Raw genomic sequence first — 24356 nt, 5'->3', positions numbered from 1 at the left:
CTAGTTACCGTTTATCATTAGTGTTCCTGTAGACCAGGACTTCTCAACCTTAGCGCTATTCACCTTTTGGGCTAGAAAGTTTTTTTGTTGTGGGGAGCTGTCCTATGCATTTGAGGATGTTTAACAGCACCCCTGGCCTCTACCCACTAGATGCCAATCACACCACACCCCCAGTTTCAACAACCAAAAATGTCTGCAGATGGTGCCGAATGTCTCCTGGAGGGTGAAATCATTCCCCAGCAGTTGAAAACCACCACCCTAAACAATCTGGACTGAGTTTGAATGTCACAGATCCCAAGCTCACAGCTCCATGTAAAGGCCACAAGGCAGGCAGGCCTACTTACAGATGAAGGAACGGAAAGAGCAACAATTACAGATCGAGCTGGCTAGCTCCCGTGTAGACTAAGAGGCAGGATCTGTAGTCTGCTCTAGGAGCTAACAAGGCCTCTGTGACTCAGTAGGCGACCTCAGTGTCACTCTTTAATTATATGCAAAGTGGTCTTGAGTTAACTTTTAATTATTCTAGGGCTCTAAACAAGAAAATAGGTAGTTGGTATCTGATTTCTGGCATCTAGATTCTGATTCACTGACTGGGAGAAAATCTGACTCTCCAGAACTCTTTCAGAGTTCATTTGGCCCTTCATTTATGACTCTGGGGAGATTTCTGAGCAAGAACTGTCAGGGCCTGAGTCAGGCCCTGTTCCAGGTGCTGGAAATGCACAAGAGAACAAAACAAGCAAAGTTCCTTCTTCATGGAACTTATAGCAGGAGAATAAAGATAAAATCAAGCAAAAATATTTATCCCTGATAAGGGCAGTGGATAAAAATAAAATAGAATAGGCCAGGCACGGTGGCTCACGCCTGTAATCCTAGCTCTTTGGGAGGCCAAGGTGGGCAGACTGGCTGAGCTTAGGAGTTCGAGACCAGCCTGGGCAACACGGTGAAATCCCGTCTCTACTAAAATATAAAAAATTAGCTGAGTGTGGCAGCATGCACCTGTAGTCCAGCTACGCAGGAGGCTGAGGCAGGAGAATTGCTTGAACCCAGGAGGCGGAGGTTTCAGTGAGCTGAGATTGTGCCACTGCACTCCAGCCCAGGTGACAGAGTAAGACTCCACCTCAAAAACAATCAAATAAAATAAGTAGAATAAGAGAACCAAGCGTCACTGGGTGAGGGGTCTTATTTTAAAGAGTTTTCTAGGAAGACTTCTCTGAGAAGGTACCATTTGAGCCAAGACTTGATGACCTGGCTCCTGCATGAGGGCGGAGTGTGGGGAAGCTGATGGGAGCAGTGAGAGAGGTGGGAGCAGTTAGAGGCTATTGCAGCAGTCCATGTAAGAAGGAATGGTGGCTTGGACAAGGAGGTGGTGGCAGAGATGGGGCAGAGATGGCCAGATTCCAGATGTATTCTGAAGGTAGAGCTGACAGATTTGCTGAGGAATTGGATGCAGAATAGGAGGGAACCAGAGGCAGTCAAGGATAACTCCAGACTTGTGAACTGAACAATGAGAAGAATGGATTGAGATGGGGAAGTCTGGCAGAGGAAACAAAAAGTTCTGTTTTGGCCATGTTAAGTCTGAGATGCCTACTAGATATTCCAAGTGGAGATGTCAAATATGCAGTTGGATATATGAGTTCTGGGAAGAGGGCCAGCCTTGAGCTATAATTTGGAGAGTCATCAGCTTATAGGTGACATTTAAAGCCACGGGACTGGATGAGATCACCACTGAGAGCGGAGTACGTGTAGATGGAAGTAATGCTTATTCAGCTAGCAATATTCTCTGAGCTTTTACTATGGGCCAGGCCCAGAGCTAGGTGCTAGGTACAGAGATGGACTTCCCTTGGCACCTGCCCCAGAGAAGCTCTATTGCTTACTTAATTTTCCTGCGTAAGTGCTTTGGCCATGTGGAGGATGAGCCTTGAGTTCCTACCCTGCCTCTTAGTCACTTAGTCTTTTTTTTTTTTTTTTTTTTTTTTTGAGACAGAGTTTCATTCTTGTTGCCTAGGCTGGAGTGCAATGACGTGATCTTGGCTCACCGCAACCTCCGCCTCCTGGGTTCAAGCGATTCTCCTGCCTCAGCCTCCTGAGTAGGTGGGATTACAGGCATGCACCACCATACCAGGCTAATTTTTTGTATTTTTAGTAGAGATGGGGTTTCTCCATGTTGGTCAGGCTGGTCTTGAACTCCCGACCTCAGATGATACACCCACCTTGGCCTCCCAAAGTGCTAGGATTACAGGCATTAGCCACCGCACCCTGACTCATTTTTTCAACAGACATTTGTTGAGCACCTGCTTGATACAAGGCCCCCATCTAGGCACAAGGGACATGAAAGGAAGCAAGTCAGACACAGTTCCTATCCTCTTGGAGTTTACATTTTATATGTGGAGACAGACATTGAACAGGATGCACATAGGATCACAGGATGTCACAAATGCAGTGGAGGAGAAAGATAGGCTGGTGTGAGAGCTGTTAATGGGGGCTCTGCTCTAGCCTGGGAGGCAAGGAAGGCTTTTCCAAGAGTCACATTAGAGAAACAATCTATCCAAGCAGGGAACTAGGCTGGGGGAAGTGCAGGGAGCTTTTTAGGTGGAAAGAACAGCATGTTCAAAGGCCTAAAGCTGGAAGGAGGCTGACTTGGCTCCAGAGAAGCTGTTGGGGGAGTGTGGGAGAGACAAGGCAGGGAGTAGGGGTGGGGAGCAGCCAGACCTTTGGAGTCTTATAAGCCTGGTTAAGACACGTGGACTGTATTCTGCGGTCACCAGTGGCTCTGTTGAGGTGGGAAATTAAAAAAATAATAAAATTAAAAAGAAAGAGAAATAAGTTTTCCTGTATTAGGCTGACTTGTACCAGAGGCAGCAACAGGCACAACCCAGACCCAGGAAAATTCTTGATAATATTATCTAATGTGCTCTGGAGACTTTCCCAGCACTCCCTCAACATAGGGAGAAGAAAAGCAAATTTTCCTTTGTTTTATGGAATGAGTTTATAGATTCCTGTTCTCTGTGACTAGTGACTTCAAGTATTGTTTTATCTAAGCAGTAGAGTGAAGGTCATGAACCTCTGAGCTGGCCTGAGTTACGGCCACCTGGGCGCCATAGTGAAGGTTATGGGATAAGCCTGTGCCTAGGCAAACTTAGATAACGGACATCTGGGTTGCTTGGCAACGGTCATGTGCAATCCTGAGTTTGTCCTGCCTCTGTATCCCTGCTTTCATGCCACTGTAAGCTTGCTTCAAGCTAGCCCATCCCCTTTTGTGAAGTGTATATAAAAGTCAAGTGCTGTCTTTCTTCCAGGCCCAATCTTTTGGACGTTGAGTCAGCTGGGCCTGAGTGCACTCAATAAATGATTCTGTTTTAGATTGAGACCATCCTGGCTAACATGGTGAAACCCCATCTCTACCAAAAATACAAAAACAAAATTAGTCGGGCGTGGTGGCGGGTACCTGTAATCCCAGCACTTTGGGAGTCTGAGGCGGGCAGATCACGAGGTCAGGAGATCAAGACCATCCTGGCTAACATGGTGAAACCCTGTCTCTACTAAAAATACAAAAAAATTTAGCCAGGCTTGGTGGCGGGCGCCTGTAGTCCCAGCTACTCAGGAGGCTGAGGCGGGAGAATGGCGTGAACCCAGGAGGCGGAGCTTGCAGTGAGCCGAGATCACGCCACTGCACTCCAGCCTGGGCGACAGAGCGAGACTCCGTCTCAGAAAAAAAAAAAAAGGATTCTCCTGTTTTAACCTGAGGTTTCTCTCTCGTCCTCCTGAATCCCACAACACTGAAAGGTAGTGGGTAGGGACTCATATGATCAGACGGCCACTGAGGAGGGCAGGTTAGTGGGGCAGCCAAGACACCAGTGAGGAAGTTATTGATTGTTGCATCTTTGCTTCAAGCTCTTGGTTTCTCCATTTTAAACATCTGTTTGCACGCCAGGTGCAATGGCTCATGCCTATAATCCCAGCGCTTTGGGAGGCTAAGGCAGGAGGATGGCTTACCCAGGAGATGGAGACCAGCCTGGGCAATATAGCAAGACCCCATCTCTACCAAAAAATAAAATAAAAAATTAGCTAGTATAGTGGGGTTTGCCTGTAGTTCCAGCTACTCAGGAGGCTAAGGTGGGAGGATTGCTTGAGCAAGAGTTCAAGGCTGCAATGAGATATGATTGCACCACTGCACTCCAGCCTGGGCAACAGAGCAAGACCCTGTCTCAAAAACAAAAACAGAAACATCTGTTTGCAAAGCCCTGGGTCTCTCAGGGGACAGAAAGGGGAATGCAAAGAAGTTGTTTTTCTCTCAGTAAGAGCAGAACGCTTGGTACCCCCAAACTTATCATCTGAGGATCACAAAGTCAGAGCTTAAAGCTGTACATAAAAATCTGTTTCTTCTAGGAGCCACTTCCCCCAAGAAGCTCCAAAAGTATTCTTTCATTAGCAGGGTGCCAAGTGGTTTTGGCCAGAGCCTCTGCGACTCTTTTCTCTGTGACCATTTTCCATTTCAGCTCATATAAATCAACCTACCTGAATGTATGGATCCTTTACTGCAAAGCTATAAAGTAAAATAATGTAATTAGTGCAGCCAGCTGCAGCTGTCCTCAAACTCAGTGTCATGGCCAGTACACATGGGAAATGTTTACAGGAGTTTTAATCAATTTTCTTTCCTGACACCCATTTTTTATTAAAAGTTACAAAAATAATAAATGCACATGGTAGAAGATACAGAAGAACACAAGGAATAAATTATACATGTTAACTGTACAGAGATAACCATTGTCAATATTTTGTCTTAAATACATCTTGTCTACACATAAATACATATTCATATCATATACTACCTATCACACTGTGTGTGTGTGTGTGTGTGTGTGTGTATATATATATATATATATTTTTTTTTTTTTTTTTTTTTTTTTGAGACAGGGTCTTGCTCTGTCAAATAGGCTGAGTTTGAAACTATAGCCTCAAACTCCCAGACTCAAGGGATCTGACTGCCCCTCCCTCCTAAGTAGCTGGGATCACAGGTGCACACCACCACACCTGGCTAATTTTTTTGATTTTTAATAGAGATGAAATATCACTATGTTGCCCAGGCTGATCTCGAACTCCTGGGTTCAAGCAATCCTCCCACCTTGGCCTCCGAAAGTGCTGGTATTGTAGGCATGAGCCACTGAACCTGGCCAATGTATCATTTTTGTTACCTGCTTTTTGTAATCCCAGCACTTTGGGAGGCCGAGGCAAGTGGATCATGAGGTCAGGAGTTCAAGACCAGCCTGGCCAAGATGTTAAAACCCTATCTCTACTAAAAATACAAAAATTGGCCAGGCGTGGTGGTGGGCGCCTGTAATCTCAGCTACTTGGGAGGGTGGGGCAGAGAATTGCTTGAACCCAGGAGGTGGAGGTTGCAGTGAGCCAAGATTGTGCCACTGCACTCCAGTCTGGGCAATGGAGCAAGACTCCGTCTCAAAAAAAAAAAAAAAAAAAAAACCTTCTACAACATTACTATTTACTTATGTATTTTTTTTTTTTTTTTTTTTTTTTTTTTTGAGATGGAGTCTCGCTCTGTCGCCCAGACTGGAGTGCAGTGGCACGATCTCGGCTCACTGCAAGCTCCGCCTCCCAGGTTCACGCCATTCTCCTGCCTCAGCCTCCCGAGTAGCTGGGACTACAGGCGCCCACCACCACGCCCGGCTAATTTCTTTTTGTATTTTTAGTAGAGACGGGGTTTCACCGTGTTAGCCAGGATGGTCTCGATCTCCTGACCTCGTGATCCGCCCGCCTCGGCCTCCCAAAGTGCTGGGATTACAGGCTTGAGCCACCGCGCCCGGCTACTTATGTATTTTTAAAGATGGGGTCCCACTCTGTCACCCAGGCTGGAGAACAGTGGTACAATCCTAGCTATCCTAGCTCACTGCAGCCTCAAACTCCTGGGCTCAAGCAGTTGTCCTGCCTTGGCCTCCCAAAGTGCTGGGATTACAAGCGTGAGCTACTGCACCCAGCCCAATTTTAATAACTTCTTAATAGTCCATGTGGCCGGGGGTGGTGGCTCATGCCTGTACTCCCAGAACTTTGGGAGGCCGAGGTGCTTGGATCACTTGCAGTCAGAAATTCGAGACCAGTCTGGCCAATATGGTGAAATCCTATCTCTACTAAAAATATAAAAAATTAGCCAGGCGTAGTGGTGTGTGCCTGTAGTCCCAGCTACTTGGGAGGCTGGGGCAGGAGAATTGCTTGAACCCAGGAAGCGAAGCAGAGGTTGCAGTGAGCCGAGATTGCGCTATTGCACTCCAGCCTGGGTGTCACCGTGAGACTCCGTCTCAAAAAAAAAAAAATAGTCCATGCATAACTTTTTGAAGCAATCACTTATCAATGGACACTTAAGTTGCTTCCAGTTTTTCAGTATTGTTACAGTGCTGTATTCTGATGAATATCTTTCAAAGATAAAAATAATCTTTTTAATTCTACTTTCAGAAGTAATAGATACTCATTGTATAAAAGTGAAACACTGTAGAAATTTAGAATCTGAAACAGAAAGTTCCTTTGTAAGATTTGTAATCTTACAACTCTAAGATAATGTTAAAATTTGATTTTTTTCCTGCATATAACAGGCTTTTTTCCTTTTTACCAAAATGGGATGATTCTGAGTTCCCTGTCACGATATATAAATCTACTTTATTCCTTTCATAAACTTCCATACGTTTCCACAACCTGTCCCCACCCGCCCACCCACATCTGTATACACACATTCTGCCTCCCTTGCCGTTACCCTGCGTGAACTGTTCATGCTCCTATCTAAGGCCATCTCCCTGGCGCTGGGTCCATCTCCTCTCGTTCCTGTGATTGTCTCTTCTCCCTCTCCTGCATCATCGGTTTCCCCTGTCTTCTGGATTATTCCCACCAGCATGCAAACATGCTGTCATATTCTTTTAAAAATGCTTCCCTTGCCTACACATTCTCCTGTAGCTACCACCCCATCTCGGCTCTCCTCCAAGAGTTGTCTGTACTCCCTGTCCCCAATTCCTCACCTCCCATTCTCTCTTTAATCCACTGCACCGAGACAGCTCAAATGTGGTGGTCACCGGTGACCACCATGCTGCTAAACACAGTGGCCAATTCTCAGTGCCCTTCATGGCCATACTTGTCACAGTTGCTCTCTTCTTCTGGGTCCTCCCCTGGCTTCCAGGACCCCACACTCTCTCAGCTGTCCTCCCATCTCACTGGCTGCACCACCTCAGGCTCCTTTGTTTGTTTCCCCTTTTCTTCCTGATGTCTGAAGGAAGGAGTGACCCAGGTCTTCTCTATTGGGCTACTTCTCTATTTAAACTCTCTCCCTTGGGAGTCTCCATTTTCATGGCTTTAAATTTCGTGGCTCACTACTCTCAAATTTGTATTTTCACTCCAAACTTTGCCCCTGAATGCCCATCCTATATCTCCAAGTCCTATTTGAAATAGCTCTAGGATGTCTAACAGGCATCTGTCTCAAACCTAACACATCCACAACAGACCTGCTTTACTCCCAAACCTTCCTGCTTCACTGCATTCTTCTCAGGAGAGAGATCTAGATGTTTTCCTTGACTTGTGTATATTTCTCACACCTCATATCTAATCCATCAACAAATTCTTTAAGCTCAATCTTGAAAATATATCTCACCACCTTCGCTCTTCTGACCTTTGTTTTTTGAAACAGAGCTTTGCTCTGTCGTCCAGGCTGGAGTACAGTGGCACAATCTCAGCTCACTGCACCTCCACCTCCCAAGTTCAAGCAATTCTCCTGCCTCAGCCTCCCTTGTAGCTGGGGTTACAGGCGTGCACCAGCATACCCAGCTAATTTTTGTATTTTTAGTAGAGACAGGGTTTTGCCATGTTGGCCAGGCTGTTCTCGAACTCCTGACCTCAAGTGATCCACCTGCCTTGGACTCCCAAAGCGTTGGGATTACAGGCGTGAACCACTGCGCCTGGCCACTCTTCTAATTTTAGTCCACACTCTTCTGATTTTAGTCCAAGCTATTGTCATTTTCCATATAGACAATTACAGTAGCATCCAGTGGGTCTTTCTGTGCCCACCTTTGCTGTGCCACAGACTATTCTTCTCTAAGTGGCCACAGTGATCCTTTTAAAAGTCCAGTCAAGGCCAGGTGCAGTGGCTCACACCTGTAATCCCAGGACTTTGGGAGGCCGAGGTGGGTGGATCACCAGAGGCCAGGAGTTCGAGACCAGCCTGGCCAACATAGTGAAACCCCATCTCTACTGAAAATATAAAAAACATTAGCCAAGTGTGGTGCAGGCGCCTATAATCCCAGCTACCTGGGAGGCTGAGGCACGAGAATCGCTTGAACCCAGGAGGTGGAAGTTCCAGTCAGCCGATATCGTGCCACTGCATTCCAGCCTCTGCAACAGAGCGAGACTGTCTCAAAACAAAACAAAAAAACAAGGAATGATATGACTCTTCTCTATTCAAAACTTTTGAATTGGTTCCCAATTCAGGTCCTAAAAAGATTGTCCTTTCTCCATTGAATTTTGTTTGCAACTCTGTCAAAAATCAGGCTGGGAGACGTGGCTTATGGTAATCTCAGCAGTTTGGGAGGCCGAGGCAGGTAGATTGCTTGAGCCCAGGAATTCAACACAGGGAAACTTCATCTCTACAAACAATTTAAAAATTAGCCAGGCATGGTGGCGTGCACCTGTGGTCCCAGCTACTGTGGTCCTAACTACTTGGGAGGCTGAGGCAGGTGAATCGCTTGAGCCTGGGAGGTTGAGGCTGCAGGGAGCCATGATCACGCACTGTACTCCACCCTGGACAACAAAGCAAGACCCCATCTCCAAAAACAAAAAAAGGAGTTGACTATTTTTGTGCATATATCATGTATTGCTAGCTCTCTGCTGTCTATTCTTTTTTTTTTTCTTTAAGAGATGAGGTCTTGCTTTGTTTTCCAGGCTGGATCCTGGGCTTAAGGGATCCTCCTGCCTCAGCCTCTTGAGTAGCTGGGACCACAGGCATGAGCCATCATGCCTGGCTAAATTTTTATTTTTTTGTAGAGATAGAGGTCTCGCCATCTTGCCCAGGCTGGTCTCAAACTCGTGGACTCAAGCAATCCTCCTGCCTCACCTTCCCAAAGTGCTGGGATTACAGGTGTGAGCCACCGTGTCCAGCCTGGGCTGTCTATTCTGTCCCATTGCTCTGTGTGTTTATCTTTTTGCTGATACCACCCTACTTTGAATACTGTAACTTTTATAGTGAGTCTTGAAGTTGGGTAATGTATGTGAGTCCTCTATTTTTTTTCAGAATTGTTTTGGCTAATCTAGTACCTTTGCCTTTCTCTGTAAAAAATTTGTTTTGGCGAGGCCAGGCACGGTGGCTCATGCCTGTAATCCCAGCACTTTGGGAGGCCGAGGCGGGCGGATCACAAGGTCAGGAGATTGAGACCATCCTGGCTAACACCGTGAAACCCCACCTCCACTAAAACTACAAAAAATTAGCCGGGCATGGTGGCGGGCGCTTGTAGTCCCAGCTACTCAGGAAGCTGAGGCAGGAGAATGGTGTGAACCTGGGAGGTGGAGCTTGCAGTGAGCCAAGATCGCGCCACTGCACTCCAGCCTGGGCGACAGAGCGAGACTCCGTCTCAAAAAAAAAAAAAATTATTTTGGCGTAACTAGTACCTTTGCCTTTCTATGTTGCCCAGGCTGGAGTGCATTGGCTACTCACAGGCATGATCATGGTGTATTACAGCCTCAAACTCCTGGCCTCCAGTGATCTTCCTGTCTCAGCTTCCCAAGTAGCTCCCAAGTGTGCAACTGAGACTACAGGTGCAGAACACAGTGCCGTGGCTTCTGTGTAAATTTTAGAATCAGTTTGTAGACAGTGTCTGGGAGGGAAAACTTTTTATCTACCCTCAAGTTTAGTCTTTGGGGGCCTGTGAATTAAACAGATGAAAGATATATTACAAGAGAAGGCCAGGCATGGTGGCTTACACCCATAATCCCAACACTTCGGGAGCCTGAGGCAGGAGGATCACTTGAGTCCGGAAGGTCGAGGCCGCAGTGGGCTAGCATCATGCCACTGCACTGCCCCATGGGCAACAGAGCGAGACCCCTGTCTCTAAAACAAACAAAAAGAGGACAAAATGAATCATTTATTTTTTTAACATACATATGAGAGTTCACCAGAAAGACCATCCACATTATTAGAGATGGGAACTTTCAGCTCCATCTGCCAACCTCCAGGGAGGTGAGTGGGGCTAGTGACTGGGCTCCAAACACTCTTGAACAGGAGGTTCCAAGAGTCTGGAATGATGAACACACTGATGTGCTGGGAGGGTGGTGCACCTAGAGAGGACAGGGAAGCTCTGTTCCCACCTTCTCCCACTGTGCCCCGCCCCATGCCTTGCCCTATGCATCGCTTCCATTTGGCTGATCCTAGTTTGTATCCTTTATAATAAACTGGAAAATGTAAATAAGGTGCTGTCCTGAGTTCTGTGAGTCACTCTAGTAAATTATTGAACCTGAAGGGGTTGAGTGGGAACCTCTGAATTTGTAGTAGGCCCAACAAAAATGTGGGTAGCTGGGGTACCTCATTTGTGCAGGCATCTGAAGTGAGGGTGGTCTTGCGGGACTCAGCCCTTAACCTTTGTTCAGGGTCTGTGCTAACTCTGGGTAGTTAGTGTCAGAACTGAATGGAATTTTCAGAGGTCCAATTGATCTCAGATAATTGAATAAAATTGATGTGGAAAAATGACATGTATCTGGTGCCAGAGATAAAGACCACACCACACATTTGGTGTCATAAATGTGTCAAAGATAAGACATCGGCCGGGCGCGGTGGCTCACGCCTGTAATCCCAGCACTTTGGGAGGCCGAGACGGGCGGATCACGAGGTCAGGAGATCGAGACCATCCTGGCTAACACGGTGAAACCCCGTTTCTACTAAAAAGAAGTACAAAAAACTAGCCGGGCGAGGTGGCGGGCGCCTGTAGTCCCAGCTACTCGGGAGGCTGAGGCGGGAGAATGGCGTAAACCCGGGAGGCGGAGCTTGCAGTGAGCGGAGATCCGGCCACTGCACTCCAGCCTGGGCGACAGAGCGAGACTCCGTCTCAAAAAAAAAAAAAAAAAAAAAAGATAAGACATCACAGGAGGTCACTGGTATTAGCACAGTGTTATACAGACTTCAATAAATATAAGAATCATAAACTACAAATAGGAAAAAATAAATTAAGAAATATGTGAATAGATGGAAACTGATATGCTTCTGGATGGGAAGGCCAAACACAGCAAAAAATTTTTAAAATTCCCACATAGATTTAGAGATGCAACACTTTTCCAATTAAAATACCACAGGATGCCATACAGAACTTGATAAAATGATTCTAGAATGTTTCTAGAGAAATACAGAAAGATGGCTGGGCGCGGTGGCTCACGCCTGTAATCCCAGCACTCTGGGAAGCCGAGGCGGGCGGATCACAAGGTCAGCAGATCGAGACCATCCTGGCTAACAGTGTGAAACCCCGTCTCTACTAAAAATACAAAAAAGCCGGGTGTGGTGGCGGGCGCCTGTAGTCCCAGCTACTCAGGAGGCTGAGGCAGGAGAATGGCGTGAACCCGGAAGGCGGAGCTTGCAGTGAGCCGAGATCGCGCCACTGCACTCCAGCCTGGGAGACACAGCGAGACTCCGTCTCAAAAAATAAATTAAAAAAAAAAAAAAAAAAAAAAAGAAATACAGAAAGATGCAACCGGGCGCGGTGGCTCACACCTGTAATCCCAGCACTTTGGGGGGCCAAGGCAGGTGGATCATGAAGTCAGGAGATTGAGACCATCCTGGCTAACACAGTGAAACCCCGTCTCTACTAAAAATGCAAAAAAAGGCCGGGCGCGGTGGCTCAAGCCTGTAATCCCAGCACTTTGGGAGGCCGAGGCGGGTGGATCACAAGGTCAGGAGATCGAGACCACAGTGAAACCCCGTCTCCACTAAAAATACAAAAAATTAGCCGGGCGCGGTGGCGGGCGCCTGTAGTCCCAGCTACTCAGGAGGCTGAGGCAGGAGAATGGCGGGAACCCGGGAGGCGGAGCTTGCAGTGAGCCGAGATCGCGCCACTGCACTCCAGCCTGGGCAACAGCGTGAGACTCCGTCTCAAAAAAAAAAAAAAAAAAAAATGCAAAAAAATTAGCCAGGCGTGGTGGCGGGTGCCTGTAGTCCCAGTTACTTGGGAGGCTGAGGCAGGAGAATGGCATGAACCCGGGAGGCAGAGCTTGCAGTGAGCCGAGATGGAGCCACTGGACTCCAGCCTGGGCAACAGAGCGAGACTCCGTCTCAAAAAAGAAAAAGAAAAAATGCTTTGAATGCTTTGAGGCAGAACAAAAGGAGTAATGGGAGACAACAAGGCCTTTCAGAGGTATAAACTCAAAAGAAAGTTCTAGATTGGGTCACACAGGTCTGGGCCCCTTATTAAGTCAAGAACCTGAAGGCTGAGGAGGGCTTGGCCAGGCAAAGACTCGGGAGGCAGAGGTGGAGGGAGCGAAACAGTGTCCAGGGAGAAGAGGCAGCCCATGCAAAGACCTGGAGGAAGGAAAGGGACACAGGCTTCCAGACAGCAGATCCCAGAGAAGCTGCCAGGAGTAGCAGGAGAGGAGAAGCTGCTGCAGGTACATCCTGAAGGCCAAGGTGAGGTTGTGGAGATGGTGTTGTCTCCAGGGGGCAGATACTCTCTCCCATCTGCTGTGTTCCTAGCATCTAGCACAGTACACACTGTAGATATCAATATCTTGGAGATCTTTTCATATCCACACATATGAATGTGGCATTTTTAATGTCTGCATAGTATTCAGAACTAGAACTGTACATTTCCTGCTTAACCAGCCCCCTCTGGATGCAGAGTGAGGTCCCCTCTAATTTTGGGGGGAAATCACAGGTTTTAATAAACATCTTCACATTTTGAATTCTGCTCCCCCTGAGCCCCATCTTCTGCACATGAGGAGGGATGATTGGATTTTTGCTTTGTCCCACTCTGCTGTCCTTCTGCTTCCAAACAAGCATCCTTTTGCTATTCACAGCTCTCCTTTGGACACTGTGAGACCATACTCCCCTCAGGGCCCCTGCCCCTAGACAGATCATGCCACCCCTTTACAATCATCCTATTCAGGGATATACAATAAACATTTGTATGGTAAAGGCAACTCATACTGATTGCCAGTGAACATCTGAAATACTTAGGACTGGCATGTGTAATCTAACCCAGCCAGGCTCTGATTTACATTAGGGCATCTCACTGTAAGTAGCTTGTGGCTCTAGTGCAAGGAAGAACAGCCCTCACCTCCACCCTATGCTCTAACTGTGCTGAACTATTTAGCTTCCCAAAAGCCCCAAGCTTGCCTCCGTCCTCCTAGCTTTCTTTGCAGTGCTTTCCTTCTGTCTGGAATGCTTTTTTTCTCCTCTCATTTACCTGCCTAGCACCATCTGGTTCTTCAGGTCTCAGTTAAGAAGCCACTCCCTCCAGGAAGTCTTCCCTGAACACTCCCCTCCAGCCTGGGTTAAGAGCTGCAGGAGTGCCCTGAATTTCTTGTAGCACATGTCTCATTTTGTTATAATTGCCTTTTTAAATTTTATTTTATTATTATTATTATTATTTTTGGAGACGGAGTTTCACTCTTGTTGCCCAGGCTGGATGGTGTGATCTCGGCTCACCACAACCTCCGCCTCCCTGGTTCAAGCGATTCTCCTGCCTCAGCCTCCCAAGTAGCTGGGATTATAGGCATGTGCCACCATGCCCGTTTAATTTTTTGTATTTTTAGTAGAGAGGGGGTTTCTCCATGTTGGTCTCGAACTCCTGACCTCAGGTGATCCACCTGCCTCAGCCTCCCAAAGTGCTGGGATTACAGGCGTGAGCCACTGCACCCGGCCTATTACTATTATTTTTTAGATGGAGTCTTGCTCTGTCACCCAGGCTGCTGTGCAGTGGTGTGATCTTGACTCACTGCAACCTCTGCCTCCCGGGTTCAAGCAATTCTCCTGTCTCAGCCTCCTGAGTAGCTGGGATTACAGGCGCCCGCCACCATGCCCAGCTACTTTTTGTATTTTTAGTAGAGACACCGTTTCACAGCCCGGCGCAGTGGCTTACACCTGTAATCCCAGCACTTTGGGAGGCCGAGGTGGGTCAGGAGTTCAAGACCAGCCTGGCCAACATGGCAAAACCCTGTCTTTACTAAAAATACAAAAATTAGCTGGGCATGGTGGCGGGCACCTGTAATCCCAGCTACTCAGGAGGCTGGGGCAGGAGAATCGCTTGAACCTGGGAGGTAGAGATTGCCGTGAGCCAAGATCGTGCCATTGCACTCCAGCCTGGGCAACAAGAGCAAAACTCCTTCTCAAAAAAAAAAAAAAAGGCCGGGCGCGGTGGCTCAAGCCTGTAATCCCAGCACTTTGGGAGGCCGAGACGGGCGGATCACGAGGTCAGGAGATCGAGACCATCCTGGCTAACACGGTGAAACCCCGTCTCTATTAAGAAATACAAAAAACTAGCCGGGCGAGGTGGCAGGCGCCTGTAGTCCCAGCTACTCGGGAGGCTGAGGCCGGAGAATGGCGTAAACCCGGGAGGCGGAGCTTGCAGTGAGCTGAGATCCGGCCACTGCACTCCAGCCTGGGTGACAGAGCGAGACTCCGTCTCAAAAAAAAAAAAAAAAAAAAAAAAAAAAAAAAAAAAAACTTTTGGCCGGGTGCAGTGGCTCAAGCCTGTAATCCCAGCACTTTGGGAGGCCGACACAGGCGGATCACCTGAGGCTAGGAGTTTGAGACCAGCTTACCCAACATGGCTTAACCTTGTCCCTACTAAAAATACAAAAAAAATTAGCCAGGCATGGTGGCGCATGCCTGTAATCCCAGCTACTGAGGCAGGAGAATCACTTGAACCCAGGAGGCAGAGGCTGCAGTAAGCTGAGATCGAACTATTGCACTCCAGCCTGGGCAACAAGAGCAAAACTCTGTCTCAGAAAAAAAAAATTTTTTGTTTTACTTTATTCTTCAGAGATGAGGTCTTGCTCTGTCACCCAGGCTGAAGTACAGTGGCGAGATCCTAGCTCAAAGCAGCCTCCAACTCCTGGGCTCAAGTCATCCTCCCACTTCCACCTCTAGAGTGGCTGGGACTACAGGCACACACGATCACGCCTGGCTATTTTTTTTTTTTTTTTTTTTTTTTTGGTAGAGATGGGGTCTACTAGGTTTCCTAGGCTGGTTTGGAACTCCTGGGCTCAAGTGAGCCTCCCAAAATGCTGGGATTACAGGCATGAGCCACCACGCCTGGCTATAATTGCCTTTTTAGTTGTCTGTGAATGGTGTGAGGGCAGGGTCGAGTCTTACTGTTGTATCCCTAGCACCAGTCCCCAGCACAGAGCCAGGCTCAATGTTCTATTGCTCAATAAATGTGGGTTGAATAAATGAACAAATGTTGAGCAGACACGAGTGAAGAAGCCACTAAAGTCCCAGATGCCATGTACATAACCCTGGGCTCTTAAGGCTGGGGTCCAAGCATAGCACCAGATTAAAAAAAAAAAAACCTGCTCTTGACCAGGTGTGGTAACCCACACCTGTAATCCCAGCACTTTGGGAAGCTAAGACAGGTGGATCTCTTGAGGTCAGGTATTCGAGACCAGCCTGGTGAACATGGTAAAACCCCATCTCTACTAAAAATACAAAATTACCAGAGTGTGGTGGCAGGCGCCTGTAATCCCAGCTACTTCGGAGGTTGAGGCAGGAGAATGGCTTGAACCTGGGAGGCAGAGGTTGCAATGAGCCAAGATCATGCCACTGCACTCCAGCCTGGGCAACATAGCGAGACTCCATTTCAAAAAAAAACCCAAAGGCCAGGCGCAGTGGCTCACGCCTGTAATCCCAGCACTTTGGGAGGCCAAGGTGGGTGGACCACCTGAGGTTGGGAGTTCGAGACCAGCCTGACCAATATGGAGAAATCCTGTCTCTACTAAAAAACACAAAATGAGCTGGGTGTGGTGGTGCATGCCTGTAGTCCCAGCTACTCGGGAGGTGGAGGCAGGACAATCGCTTGAACCCAGGAGGCGGAGGTTGCAGTGAACTGAGATTGTACCACTGCACTCCAGCCTGGGTGACAAGAGCGAAACTCTGTCTCAAAAACCAACCAAACAAAAAAAACCCCCAAAACCTGCTGTCCTTCTAGCACCTTCAAGGAGTGTGCCACAACAAGACAAACTGGCAGCCCATGAGAAGGATGGAATTACAAAAGAAACTGGTCCCCAGCTCCCTAGCAAGGAATGTCTGTCAATGTGACATTCACAGAAGCCCTGCACATGTGCTGGCTGAGGGGGAGAGTCAGCCTCAGGCAGACAGAAGGAAGTTTAGCCGCTGCACGTGTGTTAGCATGGGGGGATGTGTAGCCTAGAAGCTTCCTGGCTTTCAGTTAATTTTTTTTTAACTTAAAAAAGAAAAAAAAACTCCAGATAATTCCCATACTTGTTTTCTACCTTTAAGGAATGTATTTGCCTTGGAGATGTCATTCCTGAATTATATTGGCACAGTTCATTAAAAATCTGCTTAATATAAAACTGACTTGGGTCTAAAAATTTAGGATTCTACTTAATGCATCCTTTTTTGTTGCATTCAAAAACATTCTTAGCACTGTTATTAATCTTTTCACACACCCCTACCCTTTGCTTCTGTTTCTGATTTACTCTGCTGTAAAGAAAGTTTTCAAGGTTTGTTACAGTGGAAAATGTTTGGAAAAAGTTCTGGGTTGAGGGTAAGGAATTTAGGGTCTAGGAAATGAAATTTGGTGAACCTGATGAGCTCCTTTGCCATTTTGTACCTCAGTTCCACTTTTCTGGAGCTAGAGTAACTCTTCTTTATATACCAGTTAATAAAATCAACAGGTGTTTACTAAGCACTATGTGCTAGTACCGTAGGGCTGTAAAGGAAAGTGATTGGTCTTAGTGATTCTTGGCCTTTTTCGGGGGAAGGTGGGGGTACAGCTTACAGACCTTTGAGAATGATAGACTCCTACACTGTCCTGTATGGTAGCCACTAGCCACATTTGGCTATTACAATTAAAATTAATTATTATTAAATATAATTTTAAAAGTTGGTTTCTCAGTTGCAGTAACCACATTTTAAGTGCTCAATAGCTACATGTAACCAATGGCTACCATATATAACTCAAATATAGAATGTTTTCATCATCCTAGAAAGTTCTGTGGGACAGTGTTGCATGGAGAGTCTCCCCAGAATAAAAACACTTTTCTGCCCATATACAATATTTTGCATACAACTCTTACGACTGCAGGATCAGGGTCAGGAGGTGGAAGTTGAGGGTGCAGGGAGGCAGGAGTTCACTGATCCCAGAAGCCCATTAATCCAAGAAAAGGAAGCCCTGATATAAAAAGCTATTTGAGGACTCCATCTCAGAATTGAACAAGTTAGTAAAAATAAAGCAACCGAGCTGCTACAAATACAGTATGTTCACTCTAAGAGACTTCATATAAAAGCAGGCCCTTGTGTTCCCACCTGTTTGGCCATATTCAAAGAAAACACCAGTTCATTATCTAAAAATAATTGAAAAATAATGTTAAAGATTTTTTGCAATCTCTGAAAAAAACACCAGAGGGGAATTATATTCACAATATACTGCAAATCTTGAATTATCTTTCCCATTTTTCTCTTCCAATCCTCCCACACTTGACACTTGCTTTCCTAAAGCTCACCCCCATTCCAAACTCTCTTCCAAACATCCTAGTTCTGCTGCTGTTTCTCTCCTTCCTCCCCTGCATGGCTCAATTCTTTATTATGTAGCTTTCCAGAATATGTTTTATTTTACTCCATCACACAAGTACAGTGGTAGAGAATGACAGAGAAAGCTCCCAGGGTGCTGTGACCAGGAACACGTTTCCCAGTGACTCATTCCATAGCTCTCCTGCCAGGCGGGACCAGTTCCTCATTTTCTCACGGATGGTCTACTCCCCCATCACTTCCTCTCTGCCCACTGATACTCAGGGCCAAGGCCTGGGAGGGGCTCATGACTGAACCTGACAGAGAGGAAAATATTTTGCTGGGATGCCAGAGGGTGCTGATGTCACAGAGAAGAGGAGAAAACCAGATGGGCAGGTTTGCAGCATGTTTTATGCCTGGCGTTGTTGGTTTTTTGTTTTAAATTTTATTTCAATAGGTTTTTGGGGAACAGGTGGTGTTTGGTTATATGGATAAGTTCTTTAAGTTCTTTAGTGGTGATTTCTGAGATTTTCGTGCACTCATCACCCGAGCTGTTGGTTTGGGGATTTTTTTTGGTATTGTTTTTTCAGTTGGGCACTGCCCTACACTCTGGTGGAGAATAAATGGCTTGCTGTGGGAACTGCATTAATTCTTAATAGTCTGCCAACATTAAAGGCTTTTCAGTTTGGTGAAAAGAAGGACAAGTCCATTTCTGTGACAGGATCTCACTCTGTAGCCCAGGCTGGAGTTCAGTGGTGCAATTATCGGCTCACTGCAATCTGTGCCTCCCAGGCTTAAGTGATTCTCCCACCTCAGCCTCCCGAGTAGCTAGGACTACGGGTGTGTGCCACCACACCCAGCTAATTTTTGTATTTTTTGTAGAGACGGGGTTTTGACATGTTGCCCAGGCTGGTGGGCATAATCATATAAGGAATTATGAATATTATTGAGCTTCTATATATTTTAAGTGAAAGCTTCCCCTTGTAGCCAAGGCAGGCCTGTCCTAAGGAGCTGAGGACTCCAATGCCCATCTGTCTCATCAGGTCATGCACCTGGAGTTCTGTTTTCAGTGAAGAGGGCACATAGAGCTAGGGTCATCATACATCTTATCCTTCCTTCTTATGTCCACAGGCATCTGAACTCATCATCGTCCATCCCCCTGCAGGTCCATTCTTCTGCTTTATTTCTCAGACTGATAATACTCCCAATCAGTTCCTCAGGCCAGGAACCTGGGATCAACGTGGACTCTTCCTCCTTCCTCAGCTCCCACATCCAATCCACCTCCAAGTCCTGTGACTTCATCTCCTTGGGATCTCTTATTTCCTCAGTATCCCTGCATCTCCATCACCTTAACTCAGGCAGCAGGCATCTCTTGCTTGGAGGATTGCAGTGGTCTCTCAGCTGTCTCCCTGTACTCGCTCCTGTGCCTTCCACTCCCCCATTCCTTTCCCCTGTAGCCTGCTAGTCAATGGGCCATGTGAGGCTAGCCCTCTCTTATCCTATACTCATTTTTATTTATTTATTTATTTTTTTTGAGACGGAGTCTCGCTCTATTGCCCAGGCTGGAGTGCAGTGGCCGGATCTCAGCTCACTGCAAGCTCCGCCTCCCAGATTTACACCATTCTCCTGCCTCAGCCTCCCGAGTAGCTGGGACTACAGGTGCCCGCCACCTTGCCTGGCTAGTTTTTATTTATTTATTATTATGTTTTATTTTTTATTTTTTAGTAGAGACGGGGTTTCACTGTGTTAGCCAGGATGGTCTCGATCTCCTAACCTCGTGATCCGCCAGTCTCGGCCTCCCAAAGTGCTGGGATTACAGGCTTGAGCCACCGCACCCGGCCAATACTCATTTTTAGACTAATCTGAGCACACAGGCACATTCCCTCAAAACAGTAAGAATCCAACTCCAAAATCATTCATGGATAATGTAAATTTTTTTTTTTTTTTTTTTTTTTTTTTGAGATGGAGTCTGGCTCTGTCGCCCAGGCTGGAGTGCAGTGGCCGGATCTCAGCTCACTGCAAGCTCCGCCCTCCGGGTTTACGCCATTCTCCTGCCTCAGCCTCCCAAGTAGCTGGGACTACAGGCGCCCACCACCTCGCCCGGCTAGTTTTTTTGTATTTTTTAGTAGAGACGGGGTTTCACCGTGTTCGCCAGGATGGTCTCGATCTCCTGACCTCGTGATCCACCCGTCTCGGCCTCCCAAAGTGCTGGGATTACAGGCTTGAGCCACCGCGCTCGGCCAATGTAAAATTTTAATACAAGGATCTGTGAAGTCACAGAAGCACACTTACACGGCAATTACACAGTGATATTTCTTACACTGTCCCTTTAGTTAAGGCTCCCCTTTCCCCAAGTTCCCCCAATAATAGCAACTGTTGCCACATCTCTCCCTTACTCCAGTTCCTTCCCTTATCCTGCAGCTGCCATCTAGTCAAATTAGCTCTGTCTCCTCTCCTACTCCATTTCTCCAACCTCCTCTGCTATTTCCAGCTGAGAGGGTCTTCTCGAATCATAACTCCTAAAACCCTTCAACAGCTGCTCGCTGCCCTCGGTAGTGTCCAAATTCTATAATATAGTCCACTATGCCTTACTCGCCCAAGCCTCAGCTCCTCTCTTCTTCCCTACTTGAACTCCTTGCCCTAGTCACACTGGTAGGGATTTTCCCTGGTGTCCACATTCTCTCCTATTTGGGTGATTTCTCATGGTGTCCTTTTTTTATGTTTTGAGACAGTCTCACTCTGTTGCCCAGGCTGGAGTGCAGTGGTGCAATCACGGCTAACTACAGCTTCAACCTCCCAGGCTCAAGCAATCCTCCCACCTCAGCCTCTTAAGTAGCTGGGACTGTCGGGTGCAGTGGCTTATGCCTGTAATCCCAGCACTTTGGGAGGCCGAGATGGGCAGATCACTTGAGCTCAAGAGTTCGAGATCAAGTAGCTGGGACCACAGGTGCACGTTACCATGCCTAGATAAATTTTAATTTTTTTTTTTTTTTGAGACAGAGTCTCAGTGTTGACCAGGCTGGAGTTCAGTGGCGCAATCTCGGCTCACTGCAACCGCTGCCCCTCAGGTTCAAGCAATTCTCCTGCCTCAGCTTCCCAAGTATCTGGGATTACAGGCGTGCGCCGCCACCCCCGACTAATTTTTGTGTTTTTAGTAGAGATGAGGTTTTGCCATGTTGACCAGGCTGGTCTTAAACTCCTGACCTCAAGTGATCCACCCACCTTGGCCTCCCCAAAGTGCTGGGATTACAGGCATGAGCCACCAGGTCTAGCAGTTTTTAAATTTTTTGTAGAGATAAGGGTCTCACTACATTGCCCAGGCTGGTCTCAAACTCCTGGACTCAAGCCATCCTCCTGCCTCAGCCTCCCAAAGTGCTGGGATTACTGCCACTGCACCCAGCAGTCATGCCTTCCTTTTTGTCTGAAATGCCCTTCCCTCTTCCCCCTGGTTAACTCCTACTGGTTCTTCAAGACTCTTATCTAAACATCTCCCAGAAGCCTTCCTTAGAATCTCTAAGACTGTGGTGGGTGGCCCTCCAATGTAGTTTCAAGCAGCTTATCCTTATTACAACTGTACTCTACATGACCAACTTATCTACATGAGCAACTTATATACACAACTCAAGGACAGAGCTGTATTATTGCATGCCCTGGGCCTCATACAGGACCTAAATCATAAATAATGTTGAATATCTAGATGAACAAAAAGTTTAAAAGGTGTCCCTGCCTAGAGTCACTGGCCTCAGCGGAGAATGGAACCTATGAACCCTTTGAGCATGAAGTCGTAATTGTGACCTCATTTGTGTTCTAACCTGCAAAGGTCAGTACAGGAATAAAGGCAGTTTCATGGATGATCATAAAGACCTCTTAATGATTTAGCTGTGCTCTGTCTAATCCAAGAAGCCTGTACTAACCACATCCCTGTATTTTCTGCTGGGTAACTGAACTCCTTTGGAGATTGCATGCTGCAGGACTTTGCACAATTAAAGCTGAATTACTATTATTTGCAAGCAGTTTTCCACCTACAGTCCTATTGAGTCACTTAGCTGACTCTTTCTCTCTCCCTAGGAGACTGCCCAGTTGTCTGCAACAGCCCTTTTTTTTTTTTTTTTTTTTTTTTGTCTTTCCAGGTAACAATCACATAGGAGTGGTGGGACTCAGAGAATGGTATTAATACACCTAAGCACACCACCCAAAATGAGGAGGCATCTGGACTTTTGGATGCCTTTAGGATATGTAAGCTCCTATAAGGCTGTATACTTAGACTCGAGATTGTATTTGGCTAGGGCTCTTCCCTGCTTGCCTAGAGAACAGCTAGACGCTTTACAAAATCCAGAATACAACAGACAGTTATAATGGTTTTATTTTAGGAATCATTTATTGTGTTTTATTCCAGTTATAAAAGTAGTGCATGCTAATTACAATTTGAGAAATACAGAAAAGCATAAATAAAAACATAGAAATCACTGCCATCAAGAGATATCTCCACAACATTTGGAAAGTCTTTTCTGTTTGTTACAAGCAGCAAGTATACTATCTATGTGTATATATTAAACACCACTTTCTTTTTTTTTTTTTTTTTTTTTGAGACGGAGTCTCACGCTGTTGCCCAGGCTGGAGTGCAGTGGCGCGATCTCGGCTCACTGCAAGCTCCGCCTCCCGGGTTCCCGCCATTCTCCTGCCTCAGCCTCCTGAGTAGCTGGGACTACAGGCGCCCGCCACCGCGCCCGGCTAATTTTTTGTATTTTTAGTAGAGACGGGGTTTCACTGTGGTCTCGATCTCCTGACCTTGTGATCCGCCCGCCTCGGCCTCCCAAAGTGCTGGGATTACAGGCTTGAGCCACCGCGCCCGGCCTAAACACCACTTTCAAGTCACTTTAACTGTAAATTAGTGTGACTTTAATATCCCTGTCATATTAAAAACATGACTTAATTGTGTAACATTCAAAGTTGTTAATGTGTTGATCCACTCCCTTATTATCAAGTTTAATTTTTTTAATTGCACAGAATGCAATGATAAACATACACATGTAATTTATTATGAGAATCTCTTGCTTATTTCCATCTGATAAAAATCCTACAAGCAGCCGGGCGCGGTGGCTCATGCCTGTAATCCCAGCAGTTTGGGAGGCTGAGGTGGGCAGATCACGAGGTCAGGAGATCGAGATCATCCTGGCTAACACGGTGAAACCCTGTCTCTATTAAAAATATAAAAAAATTAACCAGGCGTGGTGGCGGGCACCTGTAGTCCCAGCTACTTGGGAAGCTGAGGCAGGAGAATGGCATGAACCCGGGAGGCGGAGCTTACAGTGAGCCGAGATCATGCCACTGCACTCCAGCCTGGGCGGCAGAGCAAGACTCCGTCTCAAAAAAAAAAAAAAAAAAAAAAAAAAAAAAAAAAAATCCTACAAGCAGAATTACAAGATCAAAGGGTATAATCAAAAAAAAAAAAAAAAAAAAATCCTACAAGCAGAATTACAAGATCAAAGGGTATATGTATATTATGAAAGCCTGATGTATACCATCAACTTGTATTCCAAAAACTATATATACTCCATAGTATATGTAGGTGTCTAATTTTTGGTTTGTTTTGATTTTAAAACGCTCAGATGATATAATGAGAAATCAACTACCTTCTAATTAAATGTTTGGTTTTAGTCCCTTTGTTTGTTTGTTTTGTCTTGTTTTTGAGTCTCCTTCTGTCACCCAGGCTGGAGTGCAGTGGCACAATCTCGGCTCACTGCAACCTCTGCCTCCTAGATTCAAGCAATTCTCATGCCTCATCCTCCTAAGCAGCTGGGACTACAGGTGTGCCACCAAGCCTGGCTAATTTTTTTTTTTTTTTTTTTTTTGTATTTTTAGTAGAGAGAGGAGGGTCTTGCCATGTTGTCCAGGCTGGTCTCGAACTCCTGGTCTCAAGTGATCCACCCACCTTAGCCTCCAAAAGTGCTGGGATTACAGGCATGAGCCACCACGCCTGGCCAGGTTTCATTTTTAATAGGAAAAATCTTTATTTTTGAGACAGTATCACTCTGTCGCCCAGGATGCAGTGCAGTGGCGTGATCTTGGCTCACTGCAACCTCTGCCTCCCGGATTCAAGCAATTCTCCTGCCTCAGCCTCCCCCATAACTGGGGATTATAGGAACACGCTACCACGCCCAGCTAATTTTTGGATTTTTAGTAGAGATGGGGTTTCCCCATGTTGCTCAGGCTAGTCTCGAACTCCTGACCTCAAGTGATGCGCCCACCTTGGCCTCTCAAAGTGTTGGGATTACAGGCGTGAGCCATCGCACCCAGTCTGAAAAGTCTTTTTTTTTTTTTTTTTTTTTTTTTTTTTTGAGACGGAGTCTCGCTCTGCCGTCCAGGCTGGAGGAGTACAGTGGCCAGATCTCAGCTCACTGCAAGCTCCGCCTCCCGGGTTTACGCCATTCTCCTGCCTCAGCCTCCCGAGTAGCTGGGACTACAGGCGCCTGCCACCTCGCCCGGCTAAGTTTTTGTATTTTTAGTAGAGACGGGGTTTCACCGTGTTAGCCAGGATGGTCTCGATCTCCTGACCTCGTGATCCGCCCGTCTCGGCCTCCCAAAGTGCTGGGATTACAGGCTTGAGCCACCGCGCCCGGCATTGAAAAGTCTTTAGATTAGGAGTATTCCA

General features: G+C 46.6%; 4 protein-coding genes across 8 annotated transcripts in view; 2 read left to right on the top strand and 2 right to left on the bottom strand.

Annotated features, from left to right (window-relative positions):
• DYNLL1 (dynein light chain LC8-type 1) overlaps positions 1–24356 on the bottom strand; it is a 151178-nt gene that overhangs the window by 8282 nt on the left and 118540 nt on the right. The window lies entirely within an intron of this gene.
• TRIAP1 (TP53 regulated inhibitor of apoptosis 1) overlaps positions 1–24356 on the top strand; it is a 252413-nt gene that overhangs the window by 200844 nt on the left and 27213 nt on the right. The gene's annotated exons all lie outside the window — the stretch shown is intronic.
• Positions 1–24356, bottom strand: part of CABP1 (calcium binding protein 1) — a 219151-nt gene that overhangs the window by 181362 nt on the left and 13433 nt on the right. The window lies entirely within an intron of this gene.
• SRSF9 (serine and arginine rich splicing factor 9) overlaps positions 1–24356 on the top strand; it is a 298394-nt gene that overhangs the window by 264248 nt on the left and 9790 nt on the right. The gene's annotated exons all lie outside the window — the stretch shown is intronic.

Source organism: Macaca thibetana, chromosome 11 (genome assembly GCF_024542745.1).
Source record: "Macaca thibetana thibetana isolate TM-01 chromosome 11, ASM2454274v1, whole genome shotgun sequence".
Classification (NCBI taxonomy): domain Eukaryota; kingdom Metazoa; phylum Chordata; class Mammalia; order Primates; family Cercopithecidae; genus Macaca; species Macaca thibetana.
Note: the sequence above shows the minus strand (reverse complement) of the source record. Positions and strands in the feature narration are given on the sequence as shown.